This window comes from Canis lupus, chromosome 11, assembly GCF_003254725.2.
Source record: "Canis lupus dingo isolate Sandy chromosome 11, ASM325472v2, whole genome shotgun sequence".
Lineage (NCBI taxonomy): Eukaryota > Metazoa > Chordata > Mammalia > Carnivora > Canidae > Canis > Canis lupus.
This window is the reverse complement of record NC_064253.1, coordinates 71,021,328-71,037,752: the sequence shown is the minus strand read 5'-3', so window position 1 is coordinate 71,037,752 and position 16,425 is coordinate 71,021,328.

The following is a 16,425-nucleotide window of genomic DNA, read 5'->3' as shown; positions in this document are numbered from 1 at the left end:
TTTTGTGTGTGTGTGTAAATTGTGGGAATTGAAAGAGATTATTTTTAAGTTGGAAAAGTTGCAATATTCTCAAATTCTATCTTAAGTGCACATTGCATGCTTTACTTTGAGCTTGACACCCTGAGGAGTGAAAACAGAAGAAAAGAATGAAATGTCTATCCTCCGGCATCTTATAAATAATGTTCACAGGCTCAGACATACCACACCAAACAAAGGGGTGTGAAACTATACTTAAATGTGATGTGTTAAGGTTCAGATGTAAATGGTATAGTTGGCCCTCAAAGAAAAGTATTCAAGGAGGGTTTGGTTGATCAGAAGATATCCATGGTGTAAGACAGACCTGACTGCATGAGGAAGGGCAAGAGAGATTTGAAGGTGGGAAAAAATGGACATCCACACTTCATAGGAAAGGCAAAGGATGTGAAATCCCAGTAAAGGGAGTGAAACAGAACACCTCCCTTTAGCTGTTAAGTGTTGACTTTTCTGTACCACAACTTTCTGCTTAGTTGAGAACCTTAGAAGTTGGACCAAAGCCAGGTACAAAATGAACTTAAATTATCCTCCATTTATTCAAAATTCAACTTTTAAAAATTTATACTGAAGGAGGTAGCAAAGGAGAAGGAAAAAGAATAGAAATAAAAAATAAATAAAAGATCACAGTATAATTAGTATAGAAACAGAGATTGAATCCAATCAACTAAATATGGAGGGAAAAGGAGGCACAAGAAATGAAGCGACTCTTCCAATGGCATACAGTGACCACACACAACATTTGTATCCTCATTCTGGTGCTCTTAGGCTCTGCAGAAGCAAAGAAAGGAAACCGAAAAGGAAGACAGAAAGAGTAACCAAGAAGGAAGAGATGAGTAGGCGGAGAAGGACCAGAAAACTACTCCTGTGGGATTCCTGCAGATACATGTGCCTATCAGATGAGGGAGGGCTGATTCAAAGCTGCCAAGACCTGGTGGGAAACAGAAATGCTGCTCATGCTCATCACCTTGAGCACTCCTTTGAGTCTCTTGATGGCTGACCAACATAGGAGGTCACCAAAGTTAGATCTCTAGTCCATCGGTCGTCTGTTTCTGTCTGCGTTGGATCCCCACTTGGGTACTTTACGTGACACAGGCAATTGAATCAGAATAAAAATGGCTTTCAATGAATGGCAATCTGGACGAGTGCTTCTAAAATGAATCACATTAGGAGATATAAAAAGTTCCCAGGCCTGTACCTACTTGAAAAGATTCTTAGTTAATTGGACATAGTAGGAAGTAAGATTAGTAGCTTTTTGTTCATTTATTTACCATTTACCCATTTTATAAAAAGTGAACTTGAGGGGTGCCTGGGTGGCTCAGTCAATTAAGTGTCTTCCTTTGGCTCAGGTCATGATCCGAGGGTCCTGAGATAGAGCCCTACATCAAATTCTCTGCTTATCAGGGAACCTGCTTCTCTCTTGTGCTCTGGATGCTGCTCTGCCTAATTGTGCTGTCTCTCTCAAAATAATAAATAAAATATTTTTTAAATGAACTTTATAGTAATCTTAATCAGAACCAGTATCTGACTATCCCAGACCGTTGCATCTAGAATATGAGCCAACAGCTGAAATGAATGGGCATCAGGGTCAGAATTAGGGAAGATCATTGATGATTTACTCCTACATTGGAGCGTTGAGGATTTTAGGGAACTGTGTATCTGTAATCTGTATCTATTACCCTTTCCCATCAGCACTTAATGCCCTTCCAGAGATGATGGGTCTCCTAAGAAAAAAATCATAAGAAGTTAATTCCAAAGCCTCTGGAATACATCACCAAAGGGAACAAAATACTTACTTTAAAGGACTACAGGGGTCACTCATAATCTGTTAGGTATCTGAATTCAGAGATTTGCAGCCCACTACTGAAGGTCACTTATCCCTGACACTGACTGGTTTGGATCAAAAAAATAAGATGACTCAAGGAGAAAATGGAGGTCCCTCAGCTAGTCATACCCTTAATTTCCCCAGGCTGTCTTTACACAGGTAGCGTGGTGCTGACTTTTCTAGGTCCCAGATCCTGAGCCTGAACTGTACTTGCCTACTAATAAGAATGGACATGGGTAAAGAGACATTTATTCAGAGACAGACTGAAACAAGGTCCTAGGGGTCAGTGGGATTCCCCTTCCTATATTTTAAGCTGAGACTATCAGCACCTTGATAAGAGCAATCAATGACTCTGACCCCTCATGAACTCTGGAGTGTTGAGTCTCTACCTCTCTTCTGGGCAATGCTAACCTCTGTGAGTCACACTCCTCCAGAGGGAAAGCTATACAGAAGCTCTTGTCCCATAAACTGAATGAGTTGCCAACAGACTAAGGAGAATTATGGCTGTGCTTGAGGACACTCCGAAGGCAAAACATCTCAGCCTCTGCCACAGTACCTGTGGGGACTCTCTTTGAAAAGTGCTTATGACAGTGGTAAAATTGATGGTGATTATAATAAGCTATTTGTGTTTACTATTTGCTAACATTTTGTAGAGATATATACACTAACTTGAAAACAATGAAAGCTTTTACTATTAATATGCATTAGTATAAAAACTGTTGAACTAGAGAGTTGCATGTATGACATACATTTATATAGTTGCATTATTATATGCATAGATAAATATATGCATGGTATAAGTTGAACTAGAGAGTTGAACAAAATGTTTTAGAAGCACTGATTAGAAGGTAATCTATTCTTATAAGGCAATGGTAGTGGGATTAAAGATGTTTTAAAGAGTCTGTGCCTTCTGAATCAGATTTTGAGGTTGAGGTATTTAGTGGGGTTGAGAATATTGGGGAGAGGCTCCTTACTGGAGGAGAGCTTGGGAAAACAGACTCAAGAGTTTCTGGATTATCCACCTATCTGAGAGACATTGTCTGGTAGGGCTTGAGGGCACAGCTGGGGCAGCATAAGCCAAACTGGTAACATCACTTCCTGAAACCCTTCCATGGCTCCCTATTGTCCTTAGGACAGAGTTCAAACTTCTTAACCTGGCCCTACAATGCTTTCAAGACTCCATGCTTCTCTGTCTAGATCTTTACCTTATGTCCTACCCTCTCCACTTTAGCTACTCCTCAGCCCTGTTTTTTTCACTCATCTTTGAGTTCTAACAGGGATTCTTCTGCCTGGAAAAACCTCCCCCTTAATCTTCACCTTGTTAAAACCTGCTCATCCTTGAGATTTCAGCTAAAATACTGCTTTTTTAAAGTGACATTTGTAAGTCTACAGACCAACCTGAATTTACTCCTACTTCCTCTTTTGTAACATTCATCATCCATGTATTTACTTCTTCAGGGTTTCTATCCCTATTAGACATCGAAATAGACTGTCTTGTTACCAGCATACCCTTGGTACCTAGTATCTTCCTTAGCATCTAGTAGGCTTAAACAACAACAACAACAATAAAAACTTGTTATAAGAGAGAATAAGGCCAGATTGTGAAGGACCATTAATGGCAGCATCAGAACTTTATCCTGCAGGTAATAGGAATTCAGTGTAGATCTTTTTTAAAGAGCTCAAAAATCATTTATTTATTTATTTATTTATTTATTTATTTATTTATTTATTATTCATTCATTCATTCATTCATTCATCCATCCATCCATCCATTCATTCGTTTGTTCATTCGTTTGTTCATTCATTCATTTTAGAGAAGGCACACAAGAGGTGGGGAGGAGCAGAAAGAGACTCCTCTCTGAGCATGGAGCCCAACATGGGGCTGGATCTCACAACCCTGAGATTATGACACTGAGATCATAACCTGAGCTGAAATAAAAAGTTGGATGCTGTACTGACTAAGCCAGCCAGGCCCTCCTCATTGTGGATTTTATAAACGAGGGAGAAGCACTGTCAAAGCTGAGCCCTTGAGAGCTCTCTCTCTGTTTGGGTGGTGCTGAAATCAGCAGTGGCTGAGGCTTCCAGCATGGAGACTCCCTGATTGCATATCTTAAGAAGCCATGTTAGCTAGTCTGTCACCAGACCAGAATCCTGTATTGTTGTTGCTATTTTTACTGTAGAAAATGATTCTTCTCCAGCCTCCCTCCCCTATCATAATCCCAACTGATGAAAAGTACAGCCAATCAGGTAAAGCAAGGGTGAAGGAGGAAGAGGAAAAAACCTTTCTTCAATTGCTTCCCAAATCTCCCCAGTGCTTTGATTTGCTTTCAGAGAACCCTTTAGCTCAACAAACAATTGCAAACTACCCGGTTGCAAGGTAAAATGAAAAGCCCACAGGCATTAATTATATATAGAGATATTTAAAAAGAAGCTACTGCTTAATTATTGTTTGCAAATCTCAGTATTTAAATTGACTTATTTGCAAATGTCTGTTTAGAAATTGACTTTGTAATTATAAAGTCAGTGCAGGGATGTCTCAGGCCCTGGAGGAGTCTCTAACGAGGAATGATAATGTAACAGCCAGAGTGAGACGTCCTGAGCTGCATTTTAATAACTAGAGGTGGTTGGCAGGGGGTTGTGATACTTAAAGGAAAATCCGTAAACTGGCAAAGAAAGGGGCCAGGGTCTCCCTCTTGCCAAAGAGGGATCACCGGAAGAGACAGGAAGGTACAGTCAAGAAGTATAGAATTCTAAGAACGTGGCAAGGGCGGGGTTAGAGCTCAGGGAGAGTGTAAGCATGTGCTGTGTTCAGCATGAGAATGAGTCCTCCTTTGGAATCAAATATGGAAGTTTTAAGAGGTCACCTGCCATGATTCACGCCCTTTGCAATTGCTGAAATCCAGGTACTGGTTTTATAAATTGAATTGCATCCCCCTAAAATCCACATGCTGATTTTTCAAACCTCAGTACCTAAGTTTGCGAACTTTTTCATAAATAGTCACTGTAGACATTGTTAGTTAAGATGTGGTCATGCTGGAGTAGAGTGGGTCCTTGATCTAATATAATTGGCATCCTCATAAAAAGGAAAGTTGGACAAAGATATACACACAAGAAGAATGCATTGGAAGATGAAGACAGAGATTGGGATGAAGCTTCTACAAGCCCAGGGATTCCAGATTGCCAGGAAGCTACCAGAACCAAGGGAGAGTGGCAGGGAGCCAATTCGCCCTCAAAGCCCTCGGAAGAAACCAACCCTCCTTACACCATAACCTCAGACTTCCAGCCTCCAGATTAGTAAGACAATACATTTCTGTTGTTTAAACCACCTTGTTTGTGGTACTTCATAACTGGCAGCCCTAGGAAATTAATATAACTGGTATGTGTAATTCTCAATGACAGTTACCTAACTCTACTAAGGAATTGAAGATGAACCAAACAGGAGGTAACCAGAAGTTCTCTCAAAACACTAGAATATTAGACATTGAAGGGCTCTGACCTTAAAACCATTAAGATGATCAATGATTCTCAAACATGGTTGTGTGTTGGAATCATCTGGGGAATTTCAAAAATAATGATGCCTGTATTATATCTCAGGGATCCTGGCTTAATTAATCTTGGGTGCCTCCTGGGCATTAGTCTTTTACAAGTACCCGGGAGAGCCTAATTTGCAGCCAAGGTTGAAAACCAGTCTTGTAGATTTTAGATTATCTTCTCCATTTAACAAGTGAGGAAAAGAAGTCTCAGACAGGGGAAGGAATAATTTCCCAGGTCACATTGTTAATGACTCGAAGAGGTGAGAAGTAGCCCAGACACCTTGACTTTCAGTTCACCGTTCTCATGGGGCGGCACTGTGTCCTTTTGTTTCTAGATAAAGAGTGTAAGTACTAATTTCCATTTCTCTGGGCATCCTCTAGTACCAGGCAAATGGGGACCTTGGCCTTTGGTGTCTAGGGAAAAGTGTCAACCTCAACATGGGCACAGTAAATTTATAAGATCATTTCACACATCTCTCATTATATTTCTTCACAGCAAATCTATAATATTAATTGGGGCAGTTATATTCCACCTTTCAAATATTTATTTATTTATTTTAGAGAGAGAGCATTAGTGGAGAGAGGCAGAGGGAGAGAGAATCTCAGGCAGACTCTGTGCTGAGTATAGAGCCTGACAGGGGGCTCAGTCTTGCAACCCTGATACCATGACTTGAGCCAAAACCAAGACTCAGATGCTCAACTAACTCTGTCACCCAGGAGCCCTTGTTTTAACTTTTAGGGAGAGAATGAGTAAGCACAGAGAAATGAGACAGGGCCCCAAACCACATCATTGGTTAAAAGCAGAACCAGGATTTAAACAGGTCTTTTAAAACTATCCAAATATCCTTTCATACTTTCCCACTGAGAAGTTAAACTGTCTTGATACAATTTTGGTTTAAAATCTTTCTAAGCACCGTTTATCACTTCCCTGCCTCCAAGGGAAGAATTTTTGAACATAAGTATACTGGATTCAACTCAAATGGTTGTAGTCCATTCTTTCCAAGAGATAAATATCTTGCATGAACTCTGAGCCTTCATTTCATATATGCTGTCTTAAGACTCAAAGTAATGGTAGAGAGTCTCTGTCCATCATGATATTAGAGGAATACACAAAGAAGTGAAATGCTGCCATTTTCCATCTAAAAATAGACTTGTTACCCTCGTATAAGCTGACCATCCTAGTTCTCATCTCAGTCACCTCCACTGCCACTTCACAAAGATATCTAACTAGAGCTACTTGATTTCTATCTGTAATTCTAATAGTACTCTAAGCTAATCTTGATAGTAGAGAGAATCCAGACTTTGTACTTATGCAGGTATAGATCCAACATTCAAGTTCTGGCTCCTGTGTTCACTAATTATGGAACTGTGAGGAATCAAGTAATTTAAGCTTTAATTTTCTCAACTGGATAATGGAAAGAGTAATGCCTATTGCAGAATAGTCTGATAAATATATTGTGATCATGTATTGATATATATATATATATATATATATATACTATATATATATATAGTTTATTGAGTCTTCAACAAAGTCGGTTTGAATCCTTTTCCCCAAATGAGAAGCTAAACACAATGGATATAAGACAGTCATGGTGGATCCTGCTTTGCACCATTACATGAACTGACCATATTCCCAAGCACTATCTTGTAATTTCTTGCTTGACTGCTTCCCAGTTTGGGGACTTGGTTTCTTTGTACCAGATCCAGACTTCTCACTAATCCTTCCAGTGACTTAAATTTTGCCCATGATTCAGCTCTCAGCTCTTGCTTCTGTTACCTCTCTGAAACATCATCTATCTTATTTCATGTTCTTCGTCCTTTCTCTTAAATTCCTTTCCCTTCATATTAGATGCCCCTAGTCATAATAATCTGACTAGGCCAATGTTATTTCCCAGAGAAAAAGAATATGAATGGTGGAACATTTGTAGGATGAAAATTCCCCAGCTCTTGAGGAAGAAGACTTCAAACCAAAGAGTAAGGTAAACATGGTGGGACTCAGAAAACCAAAGGAGATTAATTCTCATATCGTTGAGGATCAAGTACTTAGAATAACATTCTGGTCATGTTATTAAAAATGGTAGAGGTGGCCTTTGATCTCTGTTGATAGATACCCTTCTCCTCCTAAGGAACCTCTGAACCTCTCTTCTATTATTGTAAGCTAACCTGGAGAAAGTAATCGCCGTGGCCTGACCCTCAGGGATTGCAGAGCTGGAAAGTGATGCTTGTAAAAATGTGATCTTTGAAATCTTGCAATTTTACTTGATTCATTGAAAAAATGCAAGCAACTATTTTTAGATAAAGCTCATTATTTGCATGAACAGCCTCAACAATATCCATATATCTTTTTCTGCTTGGTATAAAGACCATAACATTGAGAAATCTACATATAAAACAAAGAATGTTAAAACTACATTTTATGTGGGACATTCTATGGGCCAAGCATTTTTTGAATCCTCATAATACCTACAACAAAATGCATGTTATTCTTGTTTTATAGATGAAGAAACTGAGGTTTAGAGAAAATAAATAATTTATTCAATGCAAGTTAGCTCTCAGCCCAGAACCCCTTCAGGAAAGAATAAGATAGAGATTCAGCACTATTTTTATCTATATACCTGTAGTTTTCTCCATCCTGTTACCACATTTGTAAAAGTACAGGATGCATTCATCTAGAAAACCTCTTTAAGCCCCAATGTTTTATTATTCTGATGCAAATACTTCCAGTCAAAGCAAGCAACTACTGCTGAAGGGAAGGAATTAACACCCCACAATTAATACTCCATTTCATTAACAATTAGATATGTTAAATGCCATTCAATTTGTTTGCACCATCAAGTCCTGGGAAGGTGCCCATGCTTCTTGCAACTTTCCAATAACTCTCTATCACCAACTAAGTTAATTTCCAAAGAGGCAGGCATCAGATTTTAATACCCAATCTTTAATATTCTCTAGCCCTTGGGCCACTGGTGGACCTACGTGAGCTGGTGTTGTCAGCTGCTTTCTGAATTCAAGTTAAGACTCTTCCTTTGGGTTAAGGGTGTGCTCTCCCTGCACCAGGAAGACCAACCCTAACACAGTCCAAGTATGGAGCTGTTCTTCTCCATGCCCACCTCTACCACACTCCCAGTGATTTTCAAGTGGCAGACACCATAAATTTATAAGAGGGTAGATTTTAAGATCCAATACATGTATCATCTCCACAATGAAGCTTATACCTACCCCTGTAGCCTGGAGTGAAGGGACTGTGGAACACCAAGTTTGGAAGACATGACAAAAGCAGCAATAACACTAATAGCAGGGGCAGCAGGAACAGCATTCATTTATGCATTTACCACATGCCCAACACAGCAATCAATGCTTTCTATACAGGTGTGCCCTTAATCTTGACAACAACCCAATAAGGTGGGTATTATAGTTCCCCCCATTTTACTTTCTAGGAAATTGTTATTTATTATACCAGATATTGGTTGTTTATTACTACATACCAAATTACTCCCAAATTTAGAAGCTTAAAGCAACGAATATTATCTCAAATGGTTTCTGAGTGTCAGGAATCTGAAAGCATCTTAGGTGGGTGGTTCAGGCTGTGAGTCTCTCATGAGTTTACAATGAAGTATTAAAGTACAATGTATAAGTACAAGGCAGAGTGAAGTCATCTAAAGGCTCGACTGGGGCTGGAGGATTGACTCAGAAATTCAGTCACATAGCTGTAACAACTAGGTATCCTTGAAACATGGCATCTGGTTTCCTTCAGAGCAAATAAACCAAGAGAGGGAGAGACAGAAACTTCAGTGTCCTTATGACCTTTACTCAGAAGTAACACACCATCACTTGTGCAGTATTCTATTAATCATACTTCCCAACCCTGATATACTATGAGAGGGGACTACACAGGGAATACATACCGGGAGTTGAAGGTCATGGGGAGTCATCTTGGAGGTTTCCTATACCACAAGCTAAGGGTAAACAATTCACAGAATGGCAGGAAGGAAGGGGATTTACAAGCTAAAGTTATGTCTGACTTCATAACCCAGTCTTTTAATCCCATGTGGGCTACCTCCTTAAAGGTCATATACAATTTATCTTCTAGGGTCTATCAGTACCAATCAGAATTTGACCAGAGAAGCTGAACCACTAAGAGTGACTTGGCTCTAGGGACTTATTATAGGAAGTTGACCTTATATGGTTCTGGGTGCTGGTTGTACAGTCTGCGTAAGGTGGATTCTTTGGTAGGTATTTAGGTCTGAAGTGATGTGTGCATGGCAGGCAGTCAAAAAGGAAAAATAGACATGAAGAGAGGGAGACCAAGGATAACCTGGATCCTACAAAGACAAACTGGAACCTATAAGGATGAAATGGAACCTGTGTTGCACTTTTAATGCCTCCAGCCCTCCAAATCTAATGGAGTATGTGGGTCTTCTGCAGGAGAAGCTGGTACCCTTCATCATGGGAAGCTAGAAAAGCTTAAGGAAATCTAATGGGAGCCGGAGGAATTGCGAGCCAGCCCTTGACCTGTGCCTCAGTGGAGACTGGGAGATAAGCAACACTGTTTGATCTGCAACAGCCCCTGGTATCCTGCATAGACCTTCCATGTCCAAACAGGATGTGGTTACCACTTCACTTCCTCCTTTCACATGTTGTATAAAATGACTCTGGTGGCCCATAGTAACCCTCAATTACCCAGGGAAAGGGATCCTTGGAAAATCAGTACTTAGATAGCAGGATTAACATGGTACAAACCCACCATACTATCACTTCTGCTTTGTTGCCCGTCTCCATCTCCACCTACAAACCCATTTATGCATCATATCCATGTGCATATGCCATAATCTAGTAAGACCCCAAACACATCAAGCCTCTTCATGTATCCATGTTTTTGTAGATACCAATTTCTCTGTCTGGAGTAGTTTACTCCCAGCCAGGACCAACTTTATGAGCATGAGATATGTGCAGAGCCCAGAGTTTGGTTTCATGTTCAGCACGTCAGCCCTCTTTCCAGCATCAGCACCAACATCCCAACTGCAGGGACAGCTCTTTACTGCCTCAAGAAGCCAACTGTGGACAGCTTCGAAGAGCTGCGATTGTTAAAAAATTCTTCCTCATGAAGAAATCTAAGTTCGTCTACATTTATCTTCACATAGAGTCTCTACACTGGTCATAATTTCACCCAGCTAGCACAGAAAAAAATGAATCTGCTCCGCTAATGATATTCTTCAGGTATGCAAAGGCAAAAATCATGTGCTACTTATAATTCTGCTTATATTTGCATATTTAAGTGTCTCTGTAGCCTGGATTCATATCTAACATATCTTTGTGTTTATTCACAGGGCCTAAGAGTTCTTAGGCTGGTGGCAGATTTAGGCTGTCCTGGGTTGGGGAAACTAAATGATTTGGCTTCCCTCCCCCGGGTGTTTCGCATTCTCCTGAAGGCTATTCTTTTTTCATGGTGATGAAGTACCACAAAAGAGAAGACAAGACCACTTAGCAAGTTCTTTCTTAGTCTCTGTTATGCCACATCCCACTGGCCAATAGGGTGTCAACCATCCTGGTGTTTCTGACTGAGGGATGTCCCTCCGCCTGAGGAGCCTCTCCCAATGTGAGATCTTCAATACTAAAACCAAGACATTCCAGAGCAAACCAGGAAAGTTGAACACCTGCCCAGTCACACAGTTTGGTTCAGAATCAGAGTGGGAGGCACTGCAAAGCGATTGGACTAAAGGGTATAGATTTGAAGGGTGAAGAATTGGGGCCATTAGTGTAATCAATCTACTGCTGTTGGGCTACATATTTTCCACATCACTTCTAACAGTGTTTAGATCAAATTGGTGCATGTTGTCTTCATTCTGTTTTAAACTAAAAAGATCCCAAACATAGCCAAGAAAAATGGAAGGCATGTTGCTAAAAAAAACACAGTAAGTTTTTATTTTTTGAAAAATCCTCATATAGCTATATTTCAAGTTGATAGCAGAGGTCTCTTGGTCAGCTGCTCCCTAGAGCATTCCCAAAACAAACCTATGTACTTTCCAATTAAGCCCAGGTGAACTTAGCCCTGACCTGTAGCTCTGAGCGTCAGTGCAATGCCAAAACCACTAGATGAAAAATGTAAAGCGCAGCAAGCTGGATTTTGTTTTTGTTTTTATGTTTTGTCTCCACTATTTCAAGCAATGTTTGATTGGGTTTTCTCTCCAGTCAGGTCAAACTCCTCCTGCATGATGACCTGGTGAGCAGAGCCTTCAAGACTTCATCAGCTACTGCCACCTACCTAACTCACTTATTTCTCTCATATTGACGCTGCTCTTAACAGGAAGTGCTGCTCAGTCAGTCAGTCATTCATCACCCACTTAATGAGCACCTGTTATTGAGTAGCTGTGATGCTAAACTGAAGGAATACGAGAATGAATAAGTAAACCAATGACTTCAAAGAAGCAGAGATAGGTTTCTAAACAGATAATGAGGGCAAATGTTTATATAAGGTAAATGCAAAGGATACGACCATAGATATGTGTGTAAAGTAAATGTAAGGGACAGGGCTGCTGTCTTTGCCTAGATAAGTCAGGAGAGATTTCAGAGATTAAATGCCCTTGGACTAGGTCTTGGAGGACGATTAGAAGCTCACTTGTCATAAAGCAGAGCAGTTAAGAACATGGGCTTTAAAGTCAAACCAGGTTTGGAATGATACTCTGCCACTGGCTATCTTTGTGCCCTTGGGTGAGTTAATTAACTTCCCATTTTCCATTTCAATTTTCTCATAAGTAAAATGGTCTTTTAAGAATTACACAAGAGGTAATTATGTGTGTGGGTATATATATGTACACCCACAAATGGTACTTAGCACTATGCTTCTAGGAGAGAGATCACTCATAGCGTAGCTATTTCCATTGCAGTTACTTCTGATTGAGAAGTGGCAAGAGTGGTTTGAGCAGAACATTTCAGAGAGAGAAAACACTAAGTTCAGGAGCATGGAAAAGCGAGGTTTGTTCTTGGAATTAAAAAAAAAAAACAAAAGTCTGATTATGGCTTTGGGGGTCATGTGTCAAGATCCATGTCAGCTTAATAGATTGTTAAGGCAATGAAGGAGTTTGAAGAGGTAACTGAGTGAAGGATCGTGAATGTCACGTCAAGGGGGCCGATCAGTAGACACTAGCAAGAGGTCCACCTACTGATCCACTAGAATTAAAGAAGGTGCGTAAGTGCAAGGGTCATATCCGGTTTACCTCTTCTCCTGGGGACCTAACAGAGTGCCTTCCTGGGTGTAGATGCCCCATGAATATCAGAAATGAGCAAGTGAGTGAGTGGAGTGGCATCTGGAAGGCTATTAAACAGAACTTGCTGCAGCCACCCAGATAAATACCAACCGTTTGACTAGTGTCAATGGCAACAGTGATATTTTAAGAAAAAACTGGGAGACAGAACTGTTAGGATGTGGTCACTCACTGTTTGTGAGTAGTGAGAAGAAGAAGGACGTCGAGGGTGATCCACTGTAGCGTGGATCTTTAGGCAGTACCCCAGAGCAGCAGAATTATAGTGAACTACCCCTCCTTTGTATGTCCGGTTGAAATGCTTTGCCATATTTGTGTAGAATACTGTTGAGGGAATTTTATGGTATCATAGATTTGCAAGCACTTTCTAAGTTGTAAGCAACTCTGTGGTGGTGAAAGGTATTCACTCACAGAGAGGTTGATTGCTCATTATGTGCCCAGCATAATTCTAGGTGTGAGGAATATATAGCATTAAGTAGACAATGACTCGTTGCTCATGGAATTTGCATTGTACTGTAATTACTATAATTACTGCTGAGAATCATATGTGCTTCTCCACTCCATAAGAACTAACGTAACTCTTTCATTGTAAAAAGAGTTTTCTAGACAGAATTTAACTTAATTCTTATAGAAGCCTCAAAATAAGTATATAATTCCCATTTTGAAGATGAGAAAATTGAGACATACTATTTAAATAGCATGTCAAGGGGGATCCTGGGTGGTGCAGCGGTTTAGCGCCTGCCTTTGGCCCAGGGCGCGATCCTGGAGACCCGGGATCAAATCCCACGTCGGGCTCCCGGTGCATGGAGCCTGCTTCTCCCTCTGCCTATGTCTCTGCCTCTCTCTCTCCCTCTCTCTCTCTCTCTGTGACTATCATAAATAAATAAAAATAAAAAAATTAAAAATAAATAAATAAATAAATAAATAAATAAATAAATAAATAGCATGTCAAGGTGCACATTGTTACAAAGTGGTTAAAACCAAGATTTGAAACTAAGCAGGGAGGAGGTCATAATGGACTGTTCCGGGGCGGGGGACAGTATAGGAAAACTACAGTTTAGAAAGCTTTCGTATTAAAAATGCATATTTGGGAACTAAACTAATTTTGTTTTCATAATATAAGCTATAAATATAAAGCTCAACCAATCTTCTCAGGGGCATGGGTTTAAAAGACTAGGGAGGGCTTCTAGATAAAAGATTGATGAGGCTTTCATAAGGACCCTTCCTGGTTAAGAACCTCAGCCACTTACATTTCAACCTAAAACTATTAAAAACAGCATCTCAACAACCCCATGAAGTTAAATACCCTTGTTAAAGTGATCACATATATTTCAGTTAAATAATAGCCGTGGGAGAGGGCAATTAGCAGATGCGGTCAGGAGAGAAAAAGATATGTTTTCAGATGAGATTGGAAATGAGATGGAGAGTCAATGAGGCAGAAATATACAAGACACTTTTTTTCCCGTGAAGTTTCTTGAATTCTGTTACTAATGATACCTTAAGATTCGGAGGGCTGTGACCGGAAAAGACACATCATGATCAAGGAGGTTCAAGGAGACTGGCTCAAAGCCTAACCGCCATTGCTTTCTGCCCAGCTCTTTCTTGAGAGTGGCATTCTTGCCTCATCTGGTTGCATTTGTCTATCACTTGAACTGAGGAGGAATCAGGCACTATGTTAGGGTACCTCGTGCGAAGGGAAGAGGGTACAAGTGTGCTCCCACCAAAGGGAAGGAAGACACCAAGCCAGGGACAGCAAACGAGGCAGTCGGCTCAGATTCTTTCCCCCGATTCCTGCAAGTGAGTTCAGTCTCCACCACTATTTTGTCATCGTTTAGGATTTGGGCATTATTTGGTCTTCTCTGTAGCTGCAGAGATGCAAATACCCATTTGTGGTCTTTCGCAGGGTAGGTATGCTATACTTCTAAGTACGAAAAGCAGAAGGAAGATGGTAGTCATCTCTGTGGGCCCACAAACAGGGTATAAATTTGTGTTCTTATGAACGGGGTGTAAATTCTGACCCCTTCATTTACTCACACTTGTCCATCTTGTTCATCACTGTATCCAGTGAACCAAGAATATTTCATGGCAATTCAATAAATATTTGTTAGAAGATAAATGAGTGACCTTGAACAACTCTCTCTCGCTTTCCTTCTTGCACTCACTTGCTCTCGTGTGTGCTCTTTCTCTCTTTGTCCTCATGATAGAAACCCATTAAGAATATAATTTGAAGCATTGGATGAAATAACATGTAAAAATCTGACCCAGGCCCTGATCCACAATAAATATTTTAAAAATCTCATTTCCCTTCCTCTAATAATTGCAAAAGTTCAAGTCCCAGCTATGCTATGTACTAGCCCTATCCTTGACCGGATCAATCACTATCTCTGAGACTTGATTTCCTCCTTGCTACAAAGGGAAGGACAAAGCTGTTTCATTCACCTCTCAGGGTTGCTCTAAAGATTACACGAGTTTATGGAATTGGACACATTAGTAAGTGGTAAATTGCTATTTAACTTTTTCTTATCACTATTCCAATCATGATTTTAATAATTTGGGTCAAATTCTCTCACTGGAGATACATCTTCCTTCAGTTGTAGGAGCATCTGCCTAGAGTGATTATTTTAAAAACCCACTATATTTTTCTTAACTAAGTCTATCTCTAAGAAGCTGGATGCTTTCTACTATATCTAATTGCATAAAGCAAAAGATCCTAAATGAATTTATGTGGCCTCAAGGAGCATTATTAATGGGGTTCTTCTGGGACCCCTTCTAGGGGTCCCATCTAAGGATGTAATTTTGGAAGCAATTTTCCATGAAACTGCTTATGGTGTACATCCATATAAATTTGAGCCTATCTGGTGCAATTTTCATTTACTCCAATGATTGCATTATTTTTCAATAAATAACTTTAAGAGGAAGAGATGCATTTATCTATTGAATGTGTCTGGAAAACATACTTCAAACTGACTTATCAGATAAACGTTTCTATGAAGGTTCCCATTTTATATTTACCTTCACTGATATGCTACCACAGAGGCTTTTACAACTGAGTAACGAAAAGGTCTGGGTCACTGAGTTGTTTTTAGTTAGCACTGAAACATACATCAACAAAAGGAATTACATCTCACCCCATTTTATGACCGGACAGACTAACATAGCAAGTGGCTTAAAAGATGGATTTTTGGAACCAGGCAGACCCAGTTTTGAATTTCAGATCATCCCTACACAGAGGGATTGCCCCGAGCTTTAGTTTTCCATACTTAAAAAAAAGGTATGGTAATATTATTCTCCAAAGGTCTCCCATGGTGGTTGTCAGAATGAAAAGCTAAAAATGTAGGTAAAGTGCTTAGCATGATGCCGGGCAGGAAGTCCACTTGCTAAAGGACCGATGCACACGGTATCCTCACAGGGTGTCCATGCCGCACAGAGCCCAAATAAAGGGTGTGTTGTTTGTGTGTGTGAGTGAGACCTGAAGTCTAAAATGGTTATGTGATAGTTCCAAGTGAATCCAGAGCCACACAATTAATTAAGTAGTTATGCAGGAAGCAGGATGAGCTTCAAAGGACCTTGGACATGACTCAGACCAGCCTCTTGTAATTCAAGTGAGGAAACTGAAGTATTGAGACGATAAATGACTTGCCATAACTAGTGGAGGTGACAAGGCTAGACTATTAGGCTTCTTAAACACTCATTCAATATAATTTCATTAAAGCATTCCTTCTGGAGCACCTGGCTGGCTCAGTCAGTTAAGTATCTGCCTTCAGCTCTGGTCATG